This window comes from Hyposmocoma kahamanoa, unplaced genomic scaffold (genome assembly GCF_003589595.1).
Source record: "Hyposmocoma kahamanoa isolate Upper Pololo Valley unplaced genomic scaffold, ASM358959v1 63, whole genome shotgun sequence".
Classification (NCBI taxonomy): domain Eukaryota; kingdom Metazoa; phylum Arthropoda; class Insecta; order Lepidoptera; family Cosmopterigidae; genus Hyposmocoma; species Hyposmocoma kahamanoa.
The window spans coordinates 17761171-17784243 of NW_020653851.1; the positions used below are offsets into that span (position 1 = coordinate 17761171).

The 23073-nt window shown below is 34.4% G+C and overlaps 1 protein-coding gene across 7 annotated transcripts in view; it reads left to right on the forward strand.

Annotated features, from left to right (window-relative positions):
* LOC113230481 overlaps nt 1-23073 on the forward strand; it is a 231904-nt gene that overhangs the window by 194491 nt on the left and 14340 nt on the right. The gene's annotated exons all lie outside the window — the stretch shown is intronic.

Consider the following 23073-nt stretch of genomic DNA (forward strand, 5'->3'; position numbering starts at 1 on the left):
TCATAGAATTGAATCTCTGAGACGAACAAGAATAAATTGTTCAAGGGAATTTAAACTTTATTAGGTTACTATTTCCTAAGGTTACGGTTATAAATGTGGTTATAGCCTAGTACGAGAACACTCCTAGTCTTTTTTTATAATATCAAGTGACGGGAAGAAAAACTCGTGCGTCTGGTGGTAAGCGATACGCCTCCATAGCAGTTCCAGTGCGACTTAGAGCTTTGAATCGCAAATATCTGGGCACTGCCGCTGTGCGTGACGAGCGCAGTGGCAGCGCCCAGATCAAGAAAAAGCGTTGTGACCATGACAATGAAAAACGAAAAGTCAAAAAACAGAATACTACTCAGTCAACCGTGACCATGGGACCTGTAAAGGGTCCGAAACGTCTCGGTTTGTTTGAAAAACAAATATACGCGATTTAAATCCGGAAAAATAGTTTCATTTCCTATGTGTAACAATCGCGAAAACCTAAGAACTCGAAACAAAGTACTACCTTATTTATGATATCAAGCGACGGGGAAAACAAGTCGTGCGCCTGGTAGTTAACGACACACCTGTCCATGACAACTGTCAAACTGTCACTACAACTGTAGTGCCACTCTAAGCTTTAAATCGCATAGATCTGATGGGCACTCCCACTGCGCTCGTCACCCTGAGGCATAAGTTGACAAGTCCCATGAGCCTGTCATTTCACTAGCATCCTTACCCTTCAAAACCGGAGCGTAGTAATAATAACAATAACACACACAATCATGCCCCGCACAAGGGAAGCGCGGGTACCATGGAGACACACATAGAAAAAAACACAATTAAACCCAAACTGACGAGAGAAAGAAATATAGGCCATACAAATATTTCTCGGGACCCCGGGAATCTGCGTGACAGGCCAGCATGGTAACCGTTTTGCCAAAAAGGCAGTTAATTAATGCTTACGTTACCATTTGGCGGCAGAAATAGGTAAGGTAGCAGTACTTCTCTGGACGAACTCTGTCACAAGTAATACACTAATGATACTAACTAATGATACTAACAGTCGTATTCCCGAACTCTACTCAATGCTCAAGTCAGGACTTGAGTATGATTTCAAGCAATGGAAATACGACCCTAGTGGCAAGGACTTGAGTATGATTTCTAGTGCTTCAAATCATACTCCAGTTCTGACTTGAGCAATGAGTAGAGTTCTGGAATACGACCCTAAAACTCTCAGTGGCGGTATTATAATTATGACTTTAGTTTACATTTTATATGTTACGTAACATCTAACAGTCTTTTTATTGCAAATATTTTTCAAGTTATCAATTATACGCCCATTGCAATAAATAAAACTATTACTTTACCAAATGATATACCTGAGCGTATTCGACCTATTGACTATGACCCAGGGCATTCTTTACAAAGTATCTTGTATTTTTAATGACTTTAGTTTTGTAACTGGGTTACATTATGATGTAAATCATAATCATCATCAATCCATTAAGCGTCTCACTGCCAGAGCAGCCGAGAACCCCAAAAGACTAAATTATGCTAATCTAAGCCTATGCTACAGCTGCTAAACCTTCATCAGTTCGCTGCGTTAAAGCCTCCGGTAGTCGGCTAATTCCATTAAAGAATAAGCTAATCAAAGAGGAAACATTGCACGCCTTCTTAATTTGCTGGAAACTGGGCTTCAATAAAGTAAAAATAAATACGGTTCATTTTGCTTGAGTTGAGCGGTAGGGACAATGGCTTATTTCAGAATTTATTTTCTTAAAAACGATATTAAAGCCATTTGTAAATCGTATACTATACGAGTTCTATTTAGTTCAGTTAATATAAAAAAAGAGAATTGGTATATGTAAAAAGTACCTAGTGAATATAGCGGTTTTCTTTTAACATTTCGTGCTCAGTTTGTCTTATTCTTCTATCGGGAATATTTTTAGGAATCAAGTTTTCTCACCATATAATAATCAGTGTTTATCCTCAATTTGACTATATATTTTTGTCAAAGTGATTGATTCAACACTTTGCTTCTTTAACTCTTTGGTTCAGAATAAACAATATTATTTTTTTATTTAGTATATTATTTAATTTATTTAATACAGCTATATTTCAATAACGACGCATTACGCAAGGAAATAAATCTCTTAACAAATTGACAAACATAATAAAATACTGTAAGTGATCCAGTTAATCGATACCTATTAATGTTGAATCGATTTTAACTATGATTTATCGTATAGTAATCGATGTCGTTAATTCGTCCAAATGGACAATTGATATTTTAATTATTTCTCATGTGCTCTTGAATGTGGGTGGCTGACTGATTAATGTAGTGACATTTATAAAGATGAATGATTAAAGTTTATATTATGTATGTTACTTTTGAAACTAAATAATAGGTCAACTGAAAATAATACCTATTTTATGTGTCATCGTGTAGATTGTAGTACGAGTCTTCATGACATTTATATAATAGAAAACATTATACAAACTGGCATCAGAAGGAGTAACTTTAAAATGTGACCAGTTTATGAAAGAAAGAAGCAATAGTAGATTGTACAAGTGCATATAACGAGTCATTTTGCCAGAGACGAGTATATATATAATTCGAGGGTAAAATGAGTTTTATGAACTAGTTATAGACTCTGCTTTTCACTTCGATTGCGAGGAAATTAAACGGCAATATTACAAATAAACGATAACACAACAATTGCCAAGAAAAAATAAGAACTTTCCGCCAATGTACTACTTGTTTTTCTACACGTGACTCAAGTCGAACTACATAATGATCAGTTATATTTTACAAGCCATTATTTTTTATGCATTTCTATTTCCTACTTTTTTAATTTTGTAATATAACACGGATTAAAAAACAAAAGTAAAACTTTATTTTATAAAGTTCTAGTGTGCGTGGCTGTTGGCGCAGGCGTCATTGCCTCGCTCTTAAACTACGATTTTATTTTATGCACTAGAGCATAAAATCCTATTTTATGCAGCCTACGCCCAGCATAAATACGAACTTTAAGAGCATCAGAAGTGAAAATTAAAAATAAAATATATTATCATGATAATAATTATATTAACGTGACGAGTCTTATAATTTAGCCTCTCATAAATAATAAAAACAATCTAAATGTACACGATATTATTATTATTTTGCGGCATGAAGTGACGGAACGAACAAGCCGTGCGAGTGGTGTTAAGCAACTCGCCTATTACGTAATAGTAGCTCAGAGCATTAAATTGCAAAGATCTGAGGGGCCCTGCCACTGCGCCGGTCGCCCTGAGATAAAGTCGACAAGTCCCACCAGCTTCACCAAGTTTCACCAGCATCCTTACCCTTCCAAACTGGAACGCAGCAGTGTTCACATTACTGCTTATATGTGTATGGGGTACGGTGACAGTATTTGCCAAAAAAAAAAAAAGAAAAAAAAAAGTATTTGCCTGGACGGACTCTTTCTATTACTAATCAGCGAATGTTTAGCGCATACACTCTCCATAGTCACATATTGATTGACAAGCGGCAGTTGATAGCTTTAAGGATTCATCACACTTAATAACGCAGATTTAGCTTGAGCCTGTCAGAAACTTTTTAAAGAAAGATAAATTCGTGAATTTGCTTTCATTACACGTCTATTACCAATTACAATCACATGGGACTTGTCAACTGTGTTTCAGGGTGACGGGCGCGATTTAAAGCTCAGAGTGGTGCTGCAACTGTCATGGATTGACAGTTGCAGATAGGCGTGTCGTTGACTACCAGACGCACTTGTTTTCCCTTCGCTTGATACCATAAAAAAGTTTTGTTTTCTGATTTTGTTGTTATTGACATGGTCACAAATAGGAAATGAAACTGTTTTTCCGGATTTAAATCGCGTATATTTGTTTTTTCAAACAAACCGACGTTTCGGGCCATGGTCACGGTTCACGGTTGAGTCCCATGTGTAACAATCGCGAAAACCTAAGAACTCGATATGGTCACAAAGCTTTTTCTGATCAGTTTATTGGGGTTCGATAAGTGTGATGGCTCGCTTAACAACAGACATATCAGTCTATATTCTTTCGTTGTCGAGTACTTGTGGTTATGTTATTTACATTTTTGTCTCGGTACATCAGAAAGGAAAATCAAAATTAGTGACCAAGGACCGTGTATCCGCTATAAAATACCGGGAGAAAAATAGTAATAAGCCATATCGTTTCAAAAAACCTGTTATTAATGGTTTAGTGAACAACCACAATAGTCGTAAAATCTTTAAAACTTAAAATGAATATTACGTATTTAATGTGAAAATTTAACCTTGATCCAATTATCATTGAAAGAATTGACGCGGAAATTATCCAATTCACCTTCATTTAAAATATCTGTATTTTTAAGTGTGGTAACATTAACGAATATTGGTATGGTATATTTAAGTTTAAATACTCTTAATCTGTGGATCTACTCTCGTTCTCGCTAGTCATTCCATCCGAAACAATTGTCAAATAAGTAATACTCGACTAAATCAAAATTCAATGTCAACTATGAAGCTAGACCCCCTGTTGTGGGTTGGATCATTGCTGCAAAATAACGTCCAGTATACTACGAATTACGGAACTAAATACTCAACGCCCAGTATATTTTTTAGCGAAGATTTAATTAATAATGTGAAAACATATTGACTGGGAACAAAGCAGTTTACTTATAGGTAGCCATTCCTAAATTGGATTGCGTGTGACCACCTTTAGAAAATAGCACCCACACGCTTTATTGTTATTAATGAGTTTGAGTGAGAGGTCCAAGGACTTTTAGCCACAGAGTAGTGTTGAGTCAGTGAATCAACTGTGTTACTACACAATTATATTGTGTTAAGGTCTTTCACACTTTTATTCATTTTACCTTTTAAGAAAGTCTTATTAAGTATTTGTCGAGGGATATAAAGATTTGTACTTTTAGTTGTTTGGAATGTCCAGGTACATTTTAATTTCGTGTTTTGATGTCATTGAATCAAGAGCATTGTGTGTGAGTGGCGATGTTTGTGTAATTATAATGACATTAATGATGCCTACAGTACCATATAATTTTAAAACAAATTTATATATCCGATTACATTTAAATAGTACAAAAGGAATATAGACTGTCAACATGTTTAGGTTGTTGTTAGCTGTTTATTTGTACTTTTCATTCCAAATAAACAGTGTATGTTTTGAAAGTAAATAATTTCCTTTCTTTGATTTGACAACAACCATTGACAATCGTTCTATTAAAATTTCATCAACAATAAACACTGTAATAACAATCACTCATAATTATATTACAGTTTGTGCACCGAGTTGAATATCTGTTAAAATTATTACTCTATGTTATTGCACTACATTATGCGCCTGCGCACCAAATGGGCAGTTTGGTGATATAGGCTGCAGATACCGTGCGGAAAGGCCAGCCAAAGGGCAGCACGATTTCGATTGTTACGTGCTAACGTTTATATAGTTTTTATCTATTGTCTTTAGAACTGTTATTATCGTGTTATTGATACTCTGTGTGTTTTTATTGGGGAAATATTTAATATAAAAAAATTATAGTTTTTAGCTATAGCCCTTCTAACGGGCAGTCATGCGATCGTACTCCGTATAAATAAAGGTTGATTGAAAAGGTGTTTATTATATGGACACCCGTTAAAGCGGCAGTTAGAACATGGAAATCTTAACCTTTTGCGTTTAAGAAATTTTCAGGATAGACGGGTGTTGAGCAGCGGGAGTGGTTCACTAACCTGTCTACTACGTACGAGGCGTAAGGACATACTTGGACAAAATGTTGTGGAAAGTTGTAAAGGTACAACTTTCCACACGTGTAAGGAGGAACAGTCCCATAATTTTCTAATTAAGTTTTAATTATAGTGACCCCGTGGATATGGTTTTCACAGATCGTTGGGACTTTATAAGTTCTGACCCCAGATCAGCCCGTGGACAGGGTTTTCACAGATCGTTGTCATCCGGTTCTTAACGCAACTAACGGTTGCCATCGCTTGGCCGTTGAATCTAAATGCAATTACCATCTCTCCTATATTATTCAATTCAAAAATGTAATTATGTAATGTAATATGACTTTAACAATAAATTCGAACATTGTATACTTTGCTATTAATATTTGTATGCCAATTGTAGGCGCAATACGCTGAACTCTAAGAGTAATCCTTAAATTATGTAAACTGTATTTTCCGTCTATGCTTACAAATAAATATACTTCTATCTCGCTCTCGCTGGTAACAGAGCTGTAGGCACGCAAAATATAAAAGATAAGGAGGGACTAAAGGTTACTGTTGTATAAAAAGTAGCGAGTGGGATTGCGTGAAATTTATTCGAAGCAACGCGACACTGTCTTCTGCCGCCCCTCATAAAAAATCAAGTGTTGTCTGCGGTCGGCCGCTATTATCTACGACGTTACTCAGACTAGCATACTGAAGAGAGTCGGTTCAAACAAGCGTATTTTGAAGAACATGCAATATTAAAGAGCCCTTGAACTGTCTTTCATTCTTGTGTCACCAATTTTACAATACAGATGTTTAATACTCACTTTCAGTGTTATATACTCAACAGAAACTCCATTTATGGAATAATGATAAATAATAAATAATGGACAACATAACATATGTAGCTCGGAGGTCTATTCTCGTTCTCCGTCTGACGTCTGTCCGAAACAATTGCTGTCAAATAAGTGAAGTGACGCTTGGCCAAATTATGAGACATTTAACTTGGTCGAGTATTATTTACAGGGCCTGATTCCAAAGTAATTAAAGCACTTGTGCTATGGAAGTAGAAAACAACGTCGGTACCACAAATTTCCAGACATTGACCCAGCAGGGGATCGAACCTCTGAGGTCCCAGAGATGGAAACCCCATCCATATATGAATTCGTACCCTTATAATAAAGCCACATGTGATCAATATGTTACATCAAAAGTGCTTTTATCACATGAAAGTCATAAAAATGCTACGTAAATATTATGTGAAATTTTATAACTCTCATATTTTTAAGTATTTTTTATGATACTAAGTAAGTGACTGGATGAACATGTCGTGCTCCTGGTGTTAAAGGACACGCCTGTCCATAGCAGTTGCAGTATCACTCAGAGCATTAAATCGCAAAGATCTGAAAGCCATTGGTACTGCACTCGTCACCCTGAGACATAAATTGGCGTGTGCCTGTAATTTCACCAAGGATCCTTACCCTTCAAAACCGGAACGCAATAATGCTTACATTGCTACCTGGCGGTAGAAATAGGAAAAGTGGCAGTACTGTAATAGGGGGTTCGTAACTCAGATGCGTTGCGAGAGGTACTTTTAATAATATAAAGTGGAATAATCTTCAAAATATACTTTATTCTATTCCTTTACATAGTTCGGCTTTTGGGTTACAATTCAATCTCTCTGTCTGTCTGTCAAGATCTTCTATTCTTACTTATTTCATTTCTTCGAAAGCATTCTAAATACAAACTAACTCATTCAGCCAGAGATTCTACTCATAGAGTACAGCCTAGTCTACAGTACCTACTTCCCTGAACGAACTTTTGCACAATGAGTTCTACTGCTAAGTAAGCATAGAAAAGTAAGTTATCGATTAATTTCGTTCGTAGGATCATTAAACATATCTCCTGAAAAGTTGTTATTTTGAAGATGTAGTTTTAACACTTTTAGGGTGCGAATTTTATGATGGCACTTCACATGACTAATTGTATTTGCGTATTTGATATATTTGGCAAACAATCACCATGCGTATTTGCCTTATTTGCCTATTCGACAAATACAGCAAACACCAAAGTCGCGTTATCGCGCGCTGGTCGGTTTCACGACGCACATCAAAGGAGCCAAATAGGCAAATACGCGAGTAAATCGTCCACACTATGATCAAATTCTTTATTTTTATGTGGTCTGTGATTTTAACTCTTTATTTGGCTCCATTATAGACGATCATCTATATCAGTGTGTGCATGTTTGTCATAACAGCAAATATTTTTCCAAGTTCATCAAACACCTAATAACGAATACAAAAATAGCCATGTGAAGAGTCACCATCACAGTGTAGAGGAGTTCTTGTCGAAGATATTGTAATTTTATTTTCATTCGACGTCGCTGTATTTCGACAATATTTTGTCTTTATTTATTTTTAATTTTTTATATTTATGACCATGTTAACCCTTGATATTTTATTTTAAATTGTAATATTGTGACATTAATGGCATGAAATAAATGATTGTGTTCTATTGACGTAATGGGTTAGATATTCTTTAAAAGAACAGCTTTATTCGATATAAACGAATGTAGGTGTTTTGCCGTCCAGTAACTTCATTTGATTACGTGTTTTGATATCATTGAATCAATATAATCTGTGGGTGGCGTATTTTTGCGCAACGACTATAACATAAAAGGTACCTTTAATCATTTATAAATTCAAAATAGTGATGCAATTTTCAAAAAGTATTTCTTAATAATATTCTAATATTTATTACATTATATATATTTGGCATCAAAAGTACAAAAACAGCGATATTTCAGCATAAACTGTTGCAACTGTTGCTAGCATACCGTGCCAACTAAGCCACGGAACGAACCAGCGGACCTCACGAATTTTCCTATGTGTTTGCGTCGTATCTTTGTATTTGTTTTTTTTAGCCGTACACATGATGTGGTTTAACTTGTATGTGTGTAGACGTGTCTGATAGCATTGTGCAATGGATCACGCGCTGGGCTAGGATGTACAGGGGTAATTAACAGGTTTGTTTTTTCTACCAAATTCGGTGGCAATTTTTATCATTTAAATATGCAAGAATGTTATCATGAAGTGTCACTTACTATTCGAGTCTAGTATCCTGAAACAGTGTTAATAATATTATAAATATATAATAAAAATTGCGAACGAAATTAGGTAAACTAACTTGAAAATTACACAGTTGATTCCACACTTGGCTGCGCCTGCCCTGTGGCGATTCCTTTTATGATTAATTCTAATGTTATGCTAATATTTATAAAACGACTGTTGACTTCGGCGAACACAAACGAATTAAGCAAGTTTTTCAACAAAACGAACGTTGTCTGAGTTTAAATAAGAATGATTATAACTAGTTTCAGGTTTCTTACCATGGTGTGAGTTCTTTTTATTTTCCCGATATTTCCGTATGGTTACAGGCTCCATGATCACGGGTTGACTGTGAGTCGGCAAGATCTATATAGTTATAATAATTTAGTGAATAACCACAAAAGCCTTAATATACATATTTAAGCAAGAAATTAAACTTAGCGTTGACTTCGTAATTAAAAATTAAGTAAAAAAAAATTAAAATTTAAAATATTAAAACTCAACTGAACCTCAAATCATAATCATAATTTCAACCAAAAGACATCCATCTGATCTGTGTTTCAACCTCAAATGGCTTTGGTTGATTCCGTATAACAGTTAAATCATTCACTATGGAAAAACTGTATAGTAAATTTGAGGATATACACTGATTAGTATACGGTGTGAAAATACGATTCCTAACAATTTTCACGATAGAAAACAACACAGACTTACTTCGAAATTATACAAGAAAACCGCTGTATTCAATAGGGACTTTACATACCCAATGATTTTATTTTACATAAACAGAAATAAATAGAAAACGTATAGTATACTACTTACATTATTTATTGATTTATTTATTTATTACTTACTGCACAGAATATTAATTACATCTTCATATAACATATGTATATCCACACGCAAAATAGGCGCCTTGACGTCGAGTTGCGGACACCAGCCCGTTGCACCAAGTACCAAGTACCAACATATGTATATACCTATTAAATAAGTAATTAAATTAGTTTACACTTATGCTGTTTTATTTATCTATGTATTCGTTTTATATATTTAGTGTAAATATTTTTGTGTATACCAAGCTTCACGCACATGTTATGCATGTATTTGTTTTGTTTGTGCTCGAGTCCGTGCTTCATTCATATCGGGCTTGCTGAAAACCAGCGCTGCAGGCTGAAAATCTATCAGCCTGTAGCTAATAGCTGAGCAAATCCCGTTTGCATGCGCCACGGCACGCATTTATTATTACATTTTTTATTTTGTTTTAATCATTATAATTATGTTTTAACTTTTGTTGTAAGTACTTTAGTTTAAAGTTTATATATATTGTATTTTAATTTTAAGATCACGTGTGTCTCGGTGCTTACGCAATAAAGTATTCTTGTTCTTATTCTCATTTTTCAAACGGTTTTAATTGCGTCTGTAAAAAAAATTATTCATGAAAACCAATGTCTTTTTTTGTTTTGACTCGCGCAACAAAACTGATTCAGTACGGGAAAAATTATAATTCGAGCTGAAGCGACTCTTAAATTAGATATTTTTATAACGACACACGTTGCTGTGTTACTGTGTACTGTAGCTAAATAGATCTTTAATACACGGATTTCATGTGATAATGGGTTACGCTAAATCTACCTCCTCCGTGGGAATCCTTAATGATGGAAATACAGTAACATCTTATGATACGTCGTCTCCTTTCTTGTAGACAGCTACATTAGCATTGCGAGATTGAAGATAGTATAAATCATTTGCCTGTACGCCTACTCCATGTCTACCCACTCCACTGTAGTCCTGCGTGTAATGTCCATTGTATACCATAGATGAGCAGTGTTTCAGAGTAAATAATAGCACTTTATTATTTTGACTAACTGGTTGAAAACTATAAGATAAAAATGCTTTGTAATATTAGAAACAATAATATACTCCCTATAATTACTTATTTTAGTAGCAGTACACTTCCTTGTGAAAGCGTTTGTCCAAATTAGTACTCCCACCTTACCTATTTCTGCCGCCAAGCAGTAATGTCAGCATTACTGTGTTCCAGTTTTGAAGGGTAAGGGTGCTGGTGAAATTACAGGCACATGGGAGTTGTCAACTTATGTCTCAGGGTGACAGGCGCAGTGGTAGTGCCCTCTAGATCTTTGCAATTTAAAGCTCTGAGTGACACTGTAACTGTTATGAACAAGTTGTTCTTCCCGTCACTTGATGTTATAAATATACAAATATTTTTTTTTCAGAACGGAACATTCCATGTTTATTTCTTTGTGTTCATTATCAGAGTTTGTTTTTGTTCCGTACTAATTTTTTAGCTCTTTAAAATACATAGTCAACTTATGTCTCAAGGCGACAGGTGCAGTTGCAGTGTTCCTCATATATTTGCAGTTTAAAGCTCTGGAGTGGCACTGCAACTGCTATGGACAGGCATATCGCGAGACACTACACAACTTGTTCGTCCCAGCCTTTGGTATCATAAAAAAAAACCAATTCAGAAAAAACATTTATCAAATTGATCTTACCGGGAATCTTAATCAGGACCTTCTCATCCAGCGCCCAGAGCGCAATCCGTTGGGTCACCAATGTCATCGAATTAATTTGTTTATTTTACAGTCAATTGAGTAACAATATTCAATTATTGCTTTTCAAAAGAGTTTTTAGTTTCTTTGTTAAACGCATTTTGGATTGTCTTTGTTAGAAACCTGTAACTGATGATAATGGTTCATTTCTGACTGTACACCAGACTTTTGTACCCTTGACATAATAATTTCAAATTCTAAGCGTTTATTTCGGACATTCATCCATAAGGGTTGGTAACTTAACACTTAGATTTAGACAGGTAAAGGTCTCGTGAAAATAAGTTCTTACAACATAATGCTATGAATTACCATGGGCGGAGGCTAAATAAATATGTTGTACCTCGTATATATAATGATATGAGGTTCTTAAGAAAAAGTCCTACATTTAGTAAGCAAATTACACAAGTGAAAAAAACAATGTTGCTATAAGTATGAACTTTCATTTCTTATTTATTATTGTAATTCTTATTGTTGTTTTGTTTAATAAGTAAGTCTGACCTACATGATAAGTACCTTCTCACTGCTAGGTACCTACTTAATCATTAAGTAGATCTAGAAATTGTGTAAGAGCATGCTCGCCAACAAAATGTTTCCAGTTTGGCGGGAGATGGACTTCTTTAAAATATTTACTTTTGGAAAAATAAATGAATAAAAAAAACTTTTAAATAAGGTTAGTATTACAAATAATTATTATACTTCTTTCTTATTGACATACATTTGAATCCACTGCTCATGAAACCAGCGCTGGACTCTCAATGCAATAACACTTAGGAGGCCGTTGCCGGTGCCACGAATTCTGCGCATCAAGGAAGCCACTCTTTTTCGCATAATAGTCGCAAAGCCGTCTACATGCGAGTTAGCAAACATTCAAACCACAATTAATATTAACCACACCATCATATCGTATCATACGATCATACGTAGAAATACCTATTTAAGCATAAAAGTCCTCTACTAATTTCATTCGTAGAATATTTATAGCTGTCTCTTGAAAAGTTGTTATTTTGCAGATGTGACCTTATGGTACAAAGAGTGCGATTTATTTTTATGTTCTGGCATCACAAAGGCCTAAAACATTTTCCGTGTAAGTCCTGAGAGAAGAGTGTATCGTCAGACACGACTTGTAAAATGTTTGATTACAATCTCTGCAGCAAGTTTTATAGCCTGCCAGTTTGGAGATCTACGGCTGCGACTAAGAAAAATAAAGAAAGTTCAAATTAATGGTACGCAAATTAAAATAGAAGAAGTACAGCTTGTGATCTTATAGAATACTAAGAATCTAGATTAAGATAATTTTCATGAGAAGATAAGCAAATACTTAATCCGGATAAAAATCTAACTTCACAAACAATGTTGTAAGTGCAAAAACATTAACGTGTAAACTTTATCGATATCATTTGAAAACAGGTATTACGAAGCGGTTTAACTCAATGTACGTTACACAGCTGGGCACGGCTACTCGCTAACGATACAGTTTGTTAACAATGGTCGAGTAATACGCGTTGGGGACTTTTATGTTTGGAGATGTTTATATATGTTATATTTTTTATTTATACTTTGGTTACATAGACAGATAATAATATAATAAAACACTATTTATTTACACCTATGGACTGCGACGTGTAACGCAACGTGGGTGTCCGGTAACCGGCCTCGGAAACCGAAAACGAATTTTTGTGAACCTTCTCTGACGTTCAGGATTGGTCTTGGGTTATCTTTCACTGTTAAAGCTGTTTATAAGTAAACTAATGATTATAAAACACTCTGATCCATTTCGGTGTGAACTGAACCCAGAATTTCCTAAGGTAGGTTCACCCAAATAGTTTATCACCGCTTTTTAAGTATTATTTAAGAGCTAGGCTCTTGCCGGTGGAGTAATCAACAATCTCTTCAGTGCCTTAACCTTGATTTCCTAATACGTAAAGTTAATGTCGTGTGATATTAAATTTTTTCTCTTATCTGATCTAAATAACTTCGCCTCAGTCGTCCAGTGCCTATCCTTCCTTCGGTCTTCCCTCTTGTGATGGGAGGTATCAGTTGTCCAAATATCTTTCCCCTTCGTATCTGTATTGTCTTTCAAGTATTGAAATAACTATAATAAAAAATATGGTTAGTATTTATCGTACAATACCATCCAATAATGTAATGAAAATACGCTGTACCTACTTTAATTGATTGTATAAAAATGATACGTAATAATTTCGACACAATCATGCATTTACACTGTTTAAAAATTTCGAGAAACAATTTAAGTGAATAAAAACTTGTTCTTTCCATGTCAGATATTGCGATAAATCACTGCAATTGCTTGTTGAGTGGGAATATTTTGAAATCGAGAAACTCTATGCACTTTTAACAAATACTTGACGTTGCGATGTTTTTTAAGTAAATAATTGGTACTCAAATATTGTATAATTTAATTGTCGTCTAATTTATTTATTTAGTTGTTTCAAGATCAACAAAATATATAACAATAAAATTACTTCGATAAAAGTTAGATATGATATTACAAAGTTCTATGTCAATCTGGTGATTGTAATCCTACGTATGTTGACAAATCAGTGTAAAATAACAATAAAGATTTACTGTTCATAATTAGCTAATATTTTATTTATTTGCTAAATACTAAAGCGACAAGATTGGTGAATATCTATATACATAAATATAAGTGCTAGATCAATTACTGTTCCTTTAAATATTCAGGATCAAAGAATGTAAAATATCTCGTTGTAAAGCCGATATTTTGTTATCAGGTAGTAGTAGCCGATATTTTGTATCTTATACGTCCGCAAGTAAAATATCTTGTTAGGTATACAATAAAAATTAGCAGTTTGATTAATTTTGTCAATAATAATAAACTTTGAACACGTCTAATTGCCACCGTTGCCGGAGAATACCGTCTCTCCCATTCAAATATCCAAAATGTATCTTTTAGGCAATGTAAGAACCGAAAGTATAAATAGATATAGATATAGATAATACCATACCAGAGACCATATTTATTGATTAGGTTTTATTTATGATACCAACTGATGGAATGACTGAGTTATGTGCCTGATGTTAAGCGACGTGCCAGTCCATAGCAGCTGCAGTGTCATTTAGAGATTTAAATCGCAAAGATCTGAGGAACCTTAACCTTACCCTTCAAAACCAGAACGTAATAATGCTCACTGGTCGCCGGCAGAAATAGGTACTTAAGGTGGCAGTGCTTCCCTCGACGAACTCTTTCACAAGGTACTATAATAGAGGGCTGTAGCTCAGACGCATTGCGACCATTTGAAATAGAGGGGTAGCTCAGATTACGCGGCGAGAGGCATTTCTATAAACTCAAACTATAATAATCTTCAATTTTATACTTTATTTCACTTTTTTACATATATTTCACCTTTTGTTACAAATCAATCTTAATATTAATGTCAAGCTCTTCTGTTTTCTTACTTATTTCATTTCTTAGCGTTCCAAATACAAAACTATAATCATTACCTATGTTCAGCCAGCAATTCTACTCAACGAGTACAGCCTAGTCTACAGTACTTTACTGCTCCTAAATTTAAATGGTCATAAAATGGTACCCTGTGGTACCCACATTTGAAAAAAACCTTTTCTAGATCGTGAATAGGTTCAATGAGGTTTTGCTTATTACTTTTATAGCGCCATTATTCTCAACGTTTCAGAGAAGTATAATATCGGAACCGATTTTTCTTAGCCTTACAAAATGACTGTAGACCAACCGACAGTACTCTTGAAGAATATTCAAGAGTACTGTCGGTTCTATTACACCCTTTTACGGCAAAATGATGCGATCATTCGCATAATAATTCCCTTGATGTAGAGCTCAGAACCGTGAAACATATAATTTTGTTTGCGAAAACGTATATTCTCTTGGGAATCGCCTTGCAGTCGAGGTTTTTTGAATTGTTCGTAGAAATACGTATTTAACTGAGAACCAAGATTTGCTAGTAATAGGAAAGGAATTTTAATAACTTTACGACCTCGGTGGCCCAACCAAGTATTATTTAAATAAAAATAAGTGTGCACGTCTAGTCCCTCAATGATGGAAAGGGTATAAGGATACCTCCTCATACCCTTTCCATCATCGGGGGATGTTCCCGGTAGAACCGATATAGGAAATGAACTCCTGAAAATTGGTTCTGATTTGAGTGGTTTGGGAAGTGCTCCAGAGTCAAATCTGTAATGGCACAACAAATTCCCTAGTTTGAGAATTAAAAAATGTTGTAGTTGTGAAAAAATACAAATTTACTTGATTTTTTTTTAATTAATTAACTTATGCTTATTGTGTTGTTGCTACATTGATAATAACTCTAAAATAGATCCCAGTATCACAAGGTTAAAATTCCAATGTAATATAAAAAATAAAATAATGATAATTAATTACTAGACTATAAATTATTTACAAGTCTTACAAAGTTTATCCACAGTGTATGGTCTGTGTTCCTAAGTAGTATTTTAATTACAACCAGTGTTAAGTCCAATTTAAACTACTTTTTCTATTTTTTGAATCCCTGTTTTAGATTCTTTCCACGGAACGGTGGGTGTAAAATAAAGATACGAAAATCAGGAGTAGAACGCAAGCTAGCAATACTTGGGTTATTTAAAATCTCTACGCCCACAACCGATAACCAAAGCATCGAGTAATGGAAAATGGTCGTTTTCTTTTTGGTCTTAACTATCGCTGGAACATTCGAATGCAATTTTGCATTCAGAAAATAGTTGGAAGGTCTCAGTTGATGCTGTTTTGTTTTTCTAAATATGGCGATAGTGGATTGTTTTGCTGGTTGTATTTTGTAGTGGTGGAGCTAGATATGATGGCCAATTCTGGATAATATAAAAGATACAATGTATACGTAAGGTGGTACTGAGCGATAAACAAATGTACCTTTATTTATGTTTTATTATTTTTCATTTGAGAGTTATTTTCAATTGCACTATTTAAACAAACTGGAAGCTTGGAAACATTTCCTAATTTACCTAAGCTTTTTTTAACGTATTTCTGGCGCCAAATAGATACAAGTGCAATATTTTTTATGGTCAATGTCATGTTACAATTTAAAAAGAAAATAGTTTTCATAACTGGAACACGTTGTAACTAAATTCTCACCAAATTATCTTAGCAAAGCGTTTGACTGAGTACGCAGTAAAGATCACAACAATTAAACAATAGCAGTTCACCAGAGCATTTCAACATGATATTGCAATAAATTTATCCAGCGTTTCCCATAGTCATTGTAAAATGATATGTGTTTTAAATTCATCCGGTTGTGTAAAAAATTGGGTTTATCTTTTAGAGAAGTAACTTTATATTGTTAGAAAAGTCAACCTTTTTACAAAAAAACTTGACTTGAGCAATAATATTATCACAATCATAATCATATTATTCAATAGGAAACCTTAACACCTTTTCCGCATTTCTTGTACAGTTATGATAATTATTTATACGTAATTTTTGACATTAGGCATATAAATGTTCTATTTCGACGTCGACCCCCATAGTCGAGTGGCTTGCACGCCGGTTTTTATGGTGTTGCCATCCCCGAAGTGACGGGTTTGATTCCCGGCCTGGTTATGTAGAAAAATTAACTTTTTTATATTGTCTCAGGTCTGTGTGTTTGTGGCACCGTCGTTGTTTCCGATTTCCATAACACAAGTAGTCTATGCGATGTTGATTAATATTTATTTATCTTAGATAATAATAAGTACTGTACTTTTAAATTATTTAAGGACTTTAAACAGAGATCCTCACAACCAACCCATGCACAATACAATGTAACATTTTAAAAGATTTTACAGAATTTTAATGAATTCCTGGCATTCATAGTTATTCTATATTTTGAACTGCATAAAAGGAACTTTAAGTAACAGGAAATAACAGTTTTGTTTAACTAGCTTACAACACCCGGAGCCACGATTAAGGAATTTAGCTTTCAATTGATTAATATGCAGACATTTCAGTCCGAGACAGACATTATAGCATTATAGTCTTACGACAACTGGGTCGATTTCGTTTGATAATACCACGTTCACAGGGTTCAAGTTATTAGGTCTTAAGCAAATGTTTCAAATAAGAAATCTGTAAATCACCTGATACAATTGCCATAGATAATTATGTATATACTCAAAGAAAGTAGATTTGTTTTGTTGTGTCTTATTTCGTTATTGTTGTTGACAATGATGATGACCTTTATGTTGATTTTGATTTTAATGTTGGTCTGGATCTCAACGTTTATCATAATGTTTATCACACGCAAAATAGGCGCTTTGTCGTCGAGTTGCGGATACCAGCCCGTTGCACCAAGTACCAAGTTATCATGATGTTGATATTTATTAAGCTCGTTATAAACTCGCGACAGTCGCATATCATTGAGTTTGATATCATATTGATGTATCTTATTGTCCACTCATTGTCATCTCATTTTTGTGTCATTCTTTCTAAATATGATTAAAATTTGTAATTTTCATTCTGTATGTAATTTTAAGATGAGTTTTAATCTAAATTTTTTCTAAGTTTCTTCTAAGTTTTAATTTAAATTTAGATGCGTGATGTTATATGCAGCTACATAATTTGCATCCTTGGTGTAATAAGGATTTAGTAGCAGTAGAGCTCCTTGTGGAAGAGTTCGTTCAGTGAAGTACTGCCACCTTAACTATTTCTGCCACCAAGCAGTTAATATGTGTGTCACATGACACGGGACTTGTCAACTTATGTCTCAGGGTGACGAGCGTAGTGGCAGTGCCCTTAAGATCTTTGCGATTGAACTTAGCTTTGAGTGGCACTGCAACTATTATGGATAGGCGTGTCGCTTACCACCAGGCGCACCACTTGTTTGTCCTGTCACTTGGTACTATAAAAAAGATACATCTGCAAAATGACAAGTTTATGGAGGTTTAAATAATTTTTAAACCTGAAATAGGAGAATTATTAAATTTCACATATTATACATAATTTGTTTCATGTATTTCGTATTATTTTTATGATTTCATGTGATGAAAGCACTTTTGACGTTCGATTACGTGATGGCTTTATTATACTATTGTTCACAGACTTACAGTTAAAAGAGATCTATAAGCATCAACAAATTGTAATATCGCAATAAGTAGGACGATTTCATTCGATAATACATACGTAGTACACAAGGCCATTCGTTTCCCAATTACTGTTGTATATAATTGAGGATCTTTTATAATCATAAGATGTAAAAATCCAGTTGTTGCGGCGAAATTGAAGGTAATTGCCTTAATTGTTGAAGTATTACTGGGAAAACGTTGTGAAAATGAGACCTTTTGTTTGGTTGCTAATTAATTGAATATATATAGAATTCTCATATCATTTACCATAGAGAATGCCTATAATACATCGTTCCATATAAAATAATAACAAATATTAATTAATATTTACAACGCTTATAATTGTTTTTTCAAACATGTTACGCTTTACCAATTTAGTTCTTCTATTGACTATTTTAGTACCTCTACGGATCCCTCTGTGGTATTCGCACCTAAGTTCCCGCATTTCTTGTTTAGTTATTGTGATAACTACTTTAGTACTATTTCGGACCGCCCTGTGGTATCTACGCCTAACTTCACACTACCACCTCAACGAAAGTTATAAAAGACCCGAGGTAAGGACGAGCAGCTCAGTCTTGATCGGATAGTGAACTTAGAGAATAATAGTGAATTTAATGTCAATAAAAACGAAGTGAAATCGGAGTTGGATTTTATTTAGCGATAATAAACCAACCAACTTTTCGGGCGGACTGAGATGGTAAATTGGTCATACCCGTTAATTCTAATATTAATGCAAACCACCCTATTATAAACTTTATTTACAAAACTTCTTAATTGAAAATAAAGAACTGGACATTGGCGATGGTCGCCATATTTTTTGTGGGTGTGAGTGGAAAACTCGATATTGGCGAAATCCTGAACGGCACCGCCAATAAGCAAAAAGAAGAACGGGTGCTGACATGATGTGCCGTTTGGACGGCAATTTGTTAAAAATCACATTTCAATATAGTCTGGACCTTGAAAAGCTTTATTTAGTATTATTATTGATACAAAGATTGAATAAATACGAAAAGAAAAATCCTTCTATGCGGCTGGTTTCGAATCAACGCCTGTTTGCCAGACCGGGGCTAAGTGAGACATGCAACGACTCAGCAGAAAAAGCGACGTTTTTCATCAGCCGCTGGTAGCTGTAGAGTAAGCGAAGTGAAGAAAAAGCTTTCATAGATTTCTCACAGATGGCGTTACGGGAAAAAAGCCGTTCAAACCAAAAACAAAGATCGGCAGCAGGGACGTAATGCAATTCGTGAGGTCTGCTGATTTATTCTCAGATGGGAGACCGGTAGTCTCGGTTTGGCAAACAGTGTTCTAAACCAGTCGAATTAAAGGAATTTTTCTTTGTGTTTGTTTGATCTTTGTACTAAACTATAGGAGTATTAAAAAAAATTAATACCATGATAGTAAAAACAATCATGGTATTCAATAAAAGAAAATAAGCTTTATTTAAATAAAATAATATTTTGCTTGGCAGTATAATATGTCATTTATGGTTAATTTTAAAAACTTATCTGAATAGTTGTCCGATTCCTTATGGCTAATGCAGATGGTGCTTCATCGTAAAAATGTTCTGAAGTTTTTACTCTAATTAAGTCTTATTAACTCTTCGTTACGTTGCTTTGTTATGTATGCATGATTATACTTAACGTCATGTATTCTCCTAAGCCGCCATTTGACACATCCATAGCATTGTAAGTATCAATGACGAAAAGCTGAACAAGTCCTCGATTGCAATTGTTTCCAAGGCGGATTAACTATAACCACCTGTGAGAAACCGCGTTGTTATTGTTCAATGAGAATATTACTTATTGTTATGACAGAACAGCTCTCTGGGTAGAATTGTAGAGGCCACGAATTGTTGGCACTTAGAGGCCTTTTGGGACCCTGTAATATGTAAAATTTTAAACTTGGAGAACATAACTTTGAATAACCACACTTTGTTTACGATATCGATATAGTGCGTCTGGCGACACGCCTATAAATAGATAACGCACACATAGACAACCACAAATTACGCCCAAACTCACGAGATAAATAAATGTAGGCCATACAAATATTTCTCCCGGCCCGGAAATCGAATCTGCCTGGTAACCGTTCGGCCACGAAGGCAGTTCTATCCATGATATTTGCAATGCCAGTGGTACTATCACTGCGCTCGTCACCCTTAGACATAAATTGACAAGTCTAATGTGCCTGTAATTTCAACTATGTCCTTACCTTCAAAACCGGAACGTAGTAACGCTCACATTACTGCCGTCTGTTAAGTAAAACTCGGTTAAGTGACAAAATATTTTTTTGAGATATCATAAAAAACCATAACCCAGTTTTTTAATATTGAATTTGTGTAATGATGTTACAGCTATGCATTGTTAGGGTAAATTCCGATAAATCGATAAATCGAACACGTTTTTTGTTGTGCCTCGCCTAAGACTACGACTGGTTTATGATAATCTTTACAAATAAGTTAGATCAAGTGCGTTTAATATTAACTGTTTTTAAAAGACAATTTTGTGCTCTATCTATTTCTATTTAAAACGGATATTTGACCATTTGTCACTTAGTCGCATTTTAGATAGTGGACGGCAGATTACTGCTTTGCGGCAAAAATAGGTAAGGTGGCATTACTTCCCTGGACGTTTCTATCACATGGAGCTCTTTGCTATTAAGAATACTTACAATAAAACACGTGAATTAATTTAGAACTGGTAATTTCCCATGTAACTTTCTGTTACAAATGTATTTGCCTGGAGTGCTGAAATGTATCAGAAAAAATTGTACAATAACAAAGTGGACTTCGATGATCCAGCGATTAGCATTATGAGCGGTTAATGAGAAGGTACCGGGCCAATTTAACTTGGTTCTAGTCTGGGTGTTTTGTTCAGTGCCCCGATTCAAACTCGTTACTACGATACTTCTTAGGGAAATTCTCTAGATCAGAAAATCGGCGTCAACTATCGTGCACATGATAATTATGTGTTGTGTAAATTACCTTTTGGTAACAATTCATGAATGAACAATGATCTCAGGTAGCATAACATCTATTAAAACAAACAAGGCCCATATTCACCGTTACATCTCTGTTGTCTCCAAGGTTGAATTTCAACACATTCTCGCACTGTTTCTTCGCAGTTACGAGTATTTGTTTCGGTGGCTTAATTACGGTTTTAAATGACCCTTATGTCAGTTCGAATAGTTGTTGTGCAAATTTAATTCGAAATTTACCAGGAGCTTTTCGGTGAAGGGAAACACTATCATCATGATCATGGATTGATATTGCCATGTCACTTTAGCCATAAGATGAATTATTTTTAGGTAAAAAATATAGATTTTTCAAATCAATCTATCGTCGTTGAATAAACATTCAAATTCATCTCAGCTCAAATTATGTATTCAGTGTTACAGATACTTAATAATTATTTCTCAAAATACTATAAATTTTTGTAAAACTACTATATTGTATGTGCAAAACCGAATATCATTTAAACAAATTTCTCAAAAATTGCGTACACTGCGCGAGAGTTGCCTATCGTGTTCGCTCCCACACAATCGTGAAAACGTGACAAAATTCTCCAAAGATAACCACATGAAGTTACTTAACTAGTTCTCATCTCGTTCACTGAGAATATTAATGTGTTTTGTAAGATAAAGGCGTACAATGTTACAGCAGGTTGTCAAGTTCCTATAACTTGGTATTATAAAAAAAACTTCAACTTTTTGTTTTAGTTTTCAAAAGATGACACTGTTATTGTTATATATATGTTATTGTCAATTTCAGCATTTAGGATCTCTTGTCTTTTTATAATGTTATGTGTTTCGTAAATATAAAATTGGGGTTCTGGTCTTTTCCGTCTAAATGCAAGCCTTTTTAAGATAATGAGGAGGTGCTACCTATATGTTTTTGCTTTTAATGAACAATTAAATGGAGAAAATAAACTGGATGGACAAAATATGAAATGAAAAACTTTCAAAAAGGGTTAGGGAAGAGAGAAATCTTTTAAAGATAAAAGAAAACAGAAAGGAAACATGTTTTTATGACGAATTTATAAAAGTTACAATTGTAAGGACGATATAGGGAAAAAGAAATATAGGAAGATCAGGAATAGCCTACATTGAACAATTAAAAAGAATAAAATAGGGAGCATCTACAAAAAGGTAAAAGAGCTGGTTGTGGCCCCTGAGAACAATAAAGAAGTAGAATACAGGACCAATTAATTTTAGTGTCAAAGTGGAAAATGAAAGACGTTAAATATCATTGTTTCTTTGATTGTTCGACGTAATCTTCGATCTTTTAATTATTAGGCAATATTTGTGATAACTATTAAATAAACTTTGACCTGCATTGAAGCCTGTAATCCCAATTAAACAAATAATCTAGATAAACGAGATGGTTTTAAACTGACTGTAGACTTTCGAGTGGTAACAATACATTCCTGACCAAACAAGGTTAAAGTGTTGCAACGTAAGCCTCGCCTAAGACTACGACTGGTTTATGATAATCTTTACAAATAAGTTAGATCAAGTGCGTTTAATACTATCTTCTAGATTGATAATAGATTTCTTATTTGATGGTTTATTGGACCCAATATTTTAATTTTAAACCCGATTTCTTTACAAAAA